Raw genomic sequence first — 6,000 nt, 5'->3', positions numbered from 1 at the left:
CCACAAAAGAAACATTGACATAAAACATCGAGTGTTTCATTTGAGAAAGTGGTTGTATACACTAAGGTTACCACTGCTGCTAAGGTTGACTCCTTTGAAGAGTTTTAATTTGGCTCTAAAAACATAATTGACTTGAAGCGTAGGAAAGAGAAGGACTGGGAAAAGCTTTTCTTAAACACAGAATCTGAGAACTTGCAGAAGTCTATTGTTTTGAAAGATTTTGTGGTTTCTGAAAACACATTGGGTTTTAGATAACTGAATCACAGCAGAATCAGGAAGCAGCCTCTGTTTCTGTACCTTTAAGAGGGAAATTGGACCAATGGACTCATTTTCAGCAGCGCTGGCATGGTACAGCCCTTTGCAAGTAGATGGGAATGGGAAGTTAGTCCTTCAGAGCTAGTGGCCAAGTGGAATAACTTTGCAAGGATCTTTGATTTGCCTGAACTGACCTTAGTACTGCTGGCATCTAAGTTATATGAATTATTTCCTTGACTTTTACATAAGGCTTTTCACACACAGCAGCTCAGGAGAAAAAAAGGAGGAAAAAAAGCACAGGAAAAGATGAATAAAAAGTGACTATAAAGTCACAAAAGATGGCTTGAGAGAACCTATGCCAGACAAATTAGTTTTTCCTTGATAGACTGTATTTCAGATTCACAATATTCTTCCAAGTGATGGGAAGCGCTTTTTTTTTTCCACAGATGTTCAGTCTGATGTTTGCACATTGGCTGTAGCCATGATCTAATTAATTTCAGATATTTCAAAACAATGGTTTCTCATAAAGAACCTTTTAGGGTCTGTGTTTCACATTTAAGATGATAATCATTGTTGAGTCAGTAACATAAAACCTGTGCTTAAAAATGTACAAAGAAAATAGTATTTTTCATCATCTCAGGACTACGATGTAGCTAGCAGGATTTTTTTTTTCTCCACTGATATTGCTCTAGGATTGAGACAAAGTCTAAACATTTTCTCTTTGTTGGGTTTTCTCACACAAATCTGAACATCTGAAAACAATGATTTGTCATGGGAGACATTTGGCAGCCTGAGCAAAGGTTTACTGTTTCTACTTTGCCTAAAATATTTACAAAGAAAAATATCTGACATTCACAGTAAATCAGACAATGTTTCAGCCTCTGACATAACTCATGGAGCAAGTCTGCGTGGTCTCTCCAAGAGGAGAAAAGGACATCCCGTTTCTGGACGTTTTTTGGTTCAGTGCAGAAACCTTAGCTCTCGAGGAAGAAGGGGAGAGTTAAATAAAGTGGGATGGAAATACCTAGGGCTTGCAGAGGTCTGTTTTTCTGGCATGATCAGCTCCTCACTTTTCCCAATCTTTCTCTCCGTTCTCAAAAGCCCTGAGGGTCTCCAGTGCAAACCACCCTCCTCTCCAGGGTTTTCTTTCCGTCCCGGGCCGGGGATGCAAACCTCTTCTCTCCCACCCCGGCCCCAGATTTCTGGCGGGCGGCAGGAGCACACCCTACACAGGGAAGGGGCGGGGGAGCTCTACGACCACCTTCACTATCGCCGCCTGCGCCTTTGTCTCGCCAGCCCGAAAGTCTCCCCCGTGTCCAGAAATCTCCATCCCACCGCGGATGCAAACGACCCCCTAACGCTTAAAGGGGAGGGGAAGGGCGGGGGGAACAACACACGGCTTCTCGTCTACGTCGTCTCTTTGTCGCCTCGCTCCGTTTCCCCCGCCGGAAAGGTGAGGGGAGGCGGAGGGCGGCTCCGTTCCCCCCGCCGCGGGGCTCCGCGCATCCAGCCCCGGGGCCGCGAGGCTCCGCGGGGGCGCCGGGAGCTCCGCGCCGGGGGCAAGCGGAGAGGGGCCGCGGGAGCCCTGGGCGGGCGGGAGGAGGAGGAGGAGGAGGAGGAGGAGGAGGAGGAGGAGGAGGAGGAGGAAGGAGAGGAGGAACAGGGCGGGGGTGGTGGGGGTGAAGGGGATGATTTCTGCACCCTCCGCTTTCTTCCCAGCTCCGTGTATCAGCGGCTTGATCGTCCGGTTCCCATCGGGGCTCCGGCGTTTGGGGGGTGGGAGAAGAAAGGGGGGGGGGGGGAGGTCTTTAAAAATAATTGCTTTTCTTTCCCGTCGTGAAACAAGGGATGCAAGCAAGTAGCCCTGAGGCTGGGTTAGCCCCGGGGCTTAACTCCTAGTTGCTTCTTGGTGGTGCCTGTAGGCAGTGTGGTGCCCCTTTCCCCCAAAATTTCTAGTCATTCAGTATCTCCCCATCCCCAGGAGGGGTGGCCAGCTCTTCAGCTGGACCCCCAGCACAGCGGCTGTCCCAGCAGGCACAGACAGCTGCAACTTTCCCTCTTGGGGTTGTCCCACTTGCTACAGGGGCAGCCACAGCTGCGAGAAGTTGCTCATAGCTCAACTCTGCAGGAGAGCAGGCATCTCCACACGGTAGGGACAGCAGAGGCACCGACTTCTCTTCCCTTCCTTTGCCAGGAGAAGTTGTTCAATCTCCAGTGGCCAAGAGTCAACAGGTGATGGAGAAGCAAGACGAGGGCTGCAGAGGTGGCTTCTGCTTTGAGGGAAATCACCCCTCCTGCCTGAAGCCAAGGCAGGGAGTGGAATAAGAACAGATGAAGCTGGAAAGATGGGGAGGGTAGTGGAGGCTAGAGGGGACAACCGAGCTACCTTCAGTTTGCTGTGGTGCCTGATCAGTTACGAGTTCCCCATTTATCTTGGAGGGTGGCCTGGCATAGGGGAGATGCCTGATGACACAGGGTATGTCCTGCCCTCCTGTTCCGAGGGCTGGGATGGTGGCATCTGGAAAAGGGAATGGGCCACTGGAACTGGTGGAAGGAGGAGATTTGTCCAGAGATTCTTGCTTTATGCATATGTCCTCAAAGGGTTGCACCTGCAGCCCGAGAGGGGTCTGAGATTGTATAGGGAGAGGGAACAGTGCCCTAACCATGCATCTCACACAACGCCCTTACGTCTGGGAGGGCTTGTCTGAACCAACGTTGGAGAAATTCAATGTTAGTTTTCTCCTTTCACCACAACATTGTGCAGAGGAAGCGTGCACAGCCTCAGCAGTGAGCGTTGCTGTCTACACATGGTGAGGCAGGGAAGACCAGGCTAGAAAAGAATGGAGTTAACTCTGACAACCCCCTTCCCGTGACTTAATATTAACTGCAATGCCTTTGTGTGGTTTTGTATCAAAAAGCCTCAAAAATATGCCTGCAACTTTTTATTGTGCCTGTTTGAAAGCACAGTTGCATTTCTGTCAGCTGTTCCACCGCACAAGATTTAAGAATTGAGAAACTCGCAACCCAACCTGAAGCAGGTCCAGTCTGTCGTGGCAGGATGTTGCCCAAGAGGCACATGTGCCGTGTAGGGACCGACCCGTGCAAGAGGAGCTGGAGGGATCGGTGCCAGGGGGGGTGGCAGTGGTAGGGAGGCTGCTGCACACTGTTTATGTTCACACAGGAGAAGGGGATCAGCCTCTCTTCAATGCTCTGGGTAGCAAGTAAGCAATTGTGGATTTACCCTATTTAAGGAGGAAAGACCAACAAGCTCTGTGAAGGTGAGATAAGGATTTCACCCAGCAGTCCACCTCCATTCACGCCCAGGCCACAGCTCGCGTAAACCTGATCTGGTTTAAGCCACCAAGTCTCCATTTCCCTCTGCTTGGCTGTCTTCTCTTCCACCTCCCGCTCCTCCAACTCGGCACCAAGGGCTGTATTTGGAAATGAGGGCTTTGGGTTTGTCTCAAACCCTCTGCCAGCATAACTCTGGGGACAGAATAGCTGGAAAAGTAACAGCGAGAGGCACTGAAGGAAAACTCCTCCTGTCTCTTCCTAGCAGTTGTACCTGGGGCTGCCAAAAACGTGCCCAGAGCGGTGTGATTGGACACACCTATTTCTCCAGGTTTTTCTTTTTTGGCTCCGGATTTACACCTTTCTGGAGAAGGGAGAGATTGTGGCACACACGCTCCTCTGAGGGAGAACGCCAGAGGCACTGCTTTTGCCAGCATTTTGTGCCTGGTGAAGGGTGCCTTTAAGCGTCTACCACATACCAAGATAGGTACATTTTGGGAAAGGAGCTGCCTGAGGAGCACAGCAGACCCTGTATTAATTGGTGAACTTCCCTTGTAAAAGGGTGGTTTAGAGTTCTGTGTATGACTTCATCTCTGAGAGGTTTGGACAGTAAATGCAGAGTCTAATCTTATAAAAAAAGGGGAAAAAGAAAAAAAGAAAAGTGGCTGGAGATGCGTAAAACTAGGGTGGAGAAGCTTGGCTTGGGGAGGCTGCCGATGTGAGACTGCCTGTGAATTGGCACCGTCAGGGGAAGTTTGGAACAAGCACCGATATATTCTTTCATTGCAACCTCCGCTGAGATTGGGGAGGCAAAGGGGAAAAAGGGATTTCGGTCCCAGTCACTTTCCCCCATTTCAACCGGCTTCGGGGAGCCAGGGTGGAGGAGGTCTCTCCATTCTCTTCCCGGTTAATTATTTAATTGGGGAACAATGCGCCTTTCGCACCCACTTGCCCCTCTCCAGAGGACCGATACCGGGCGAGCGAAGGGACCCGTCCCGCCGCACGGGCTGCGGTTCCCCGGTACTTCTGGGGCCGCTCCCGGGCTGGGGTCTGCGGGGCCCCGAGGGCTCCCCGAGGGGGCGGCCGGGTCGGGCCGGTGGGGGGGGGGGGGACTGGGGCGCGCCGCTCAGCGGAGGCAGGCGCTTGGGGCTCTCCTGCGCCCAGCAGCTGCGGGAGCTTTGCAAATTGCAAGGAGGCTCTTGCAGAGCTTGTGAACCCTCCTCTCCCCGAGCCAGCGCCCCTCCTCTGCAGCGCTGACGGTACAACGATATAATAATGATCGGTGGCTGAGGCTCGCATTTGAACTTGCAGGCGAGCTCCCTTTGCTCACAACTCAGCTCAGGCTCCGCAGCTCGGAGTCAGGTGCTCGCCGGCGGGGAGGGAGGGGAGACCGAGCTCTGGGAGAAGGGGAGACCCCGGAACCGCCGTCTCCTTCCAGCGCTAACGAGGGGATTTACTCTTTCATGCGGCCACTGGGATCTCTGGACTAGCCTAGCCACCACGTTGTGATTTTTTGCAATCTCTGCAATACGCTACCTTTTAAGGTAACTATAACTCTGTTAATGCGGGTTGGGGTTTTTTTGGGGTTTTTTTTGTTTGGGTTTTTTCTTTTCGCTTTTCTATTTTTTTTTTCTTTAAATATGATTGCCAGCAAACACCTAGTGTAAGATTTAAAACGATTGTTCTACTGCTGGTACTTGTAAGGACAAAGAGTTGAACTGCAAACCGTAAGCGGGACAGAATAGCGATGATTGGTGAATTTAAACAACCGGGGGTAAGTTCAAGCACACGCAGGGAGAGAGGAGAAGGGATGCTCGGGGACCCACAAAAATCCCCTGGTGCAAAGAGGAGAACAAAGAAAACTAGGAAATAGAAGACTTTGGGGTGGAAGCCCTGACAGAAGTCTTTGGTACTGGTTGTTTGAATGGCCGGGAAGGTAGAGCTGCACCTTGGTGTGCGACGGGGCTCAGAGGCAGAAAGGAGGAAGCTATTTCGTACGGGTATTAAATACACAAAGCGCCTGTGTGGCAGGAGCGACAAGAATGGACCTTCCCTCGGGCCACCAGGTTTTCCTGCGTGTGCTCGGTCTGCTCCGCTCTTGTGTGTTCCCCTCACCCCCCACCCCACCTTTTTTTTCCCCTTCCCTCTCCTTCCCCTGATGTTCCTGGAAAGCTGCTCACAGGGCAGAGCGGGGCTGAGGTGCTCATACAGCATCTCTCCAGAGGAGACGGAGAGCGGGCGTCCTCTGAGCCACATTTTCATTGCTGAAAGGGGGGGGCGGTGGGTGAGGAGAAGGATCACAAGGTCAGTGGAGCAAAACGCCCCCTTTTACACCCACGGCCAGCTTCTCGGGGCACGGACACTGCCTTCCCTCTCCGTTCCTCGGGATTTCGCCTTTGTTTTACAAAGAAAAAGTGAGAGCATCGTGGAAGGAATTAAGGGAGTTTCGACGGC

General features: G+C 51.8%; 1 protein-coding gene across 1 annotated transcript in view; it reads left to right on the top strand.

Moving 5' to 3' along the window:
• Window positions 1-4,841: 4,841 nt before the first annotated feature.
• The window catches only part of VCAN (versican), a 112,612-nt gene continuing 111,453 nt past the window's right edge, over window positions 4,842-6,000 (top strand). Inside the window, exon 1 of the mRNA XM_075740933.1 lies at window positions 4,842-5,090. The gene's annotated coding sequence lies outside the window, so the exon portion shown is untranslated. The remainder of the gene's footprint in view (window positions 5,091-6,000) is intronic.

The sequence above is a fragment of the Balearica regulorum genome, chromosome Z (genome assembly GCF_011004875.1).
Source record: "Balearica regulorum gibbericeps isolate bBalReg1 chromosome Z, bBalReg1.pri, whole genome shotgun sequence".
In the NCBI taxonomy this organism is placed as follows: domain Eukaryota; kingdom Metazoa; phylum Chordata; class Aves; order Gruiformes; family Gruidae; genus Balearica; species Balearica regulorum.
This window is presented reverse-complemented; position numbering and strand designations above follow the sequence as displayed.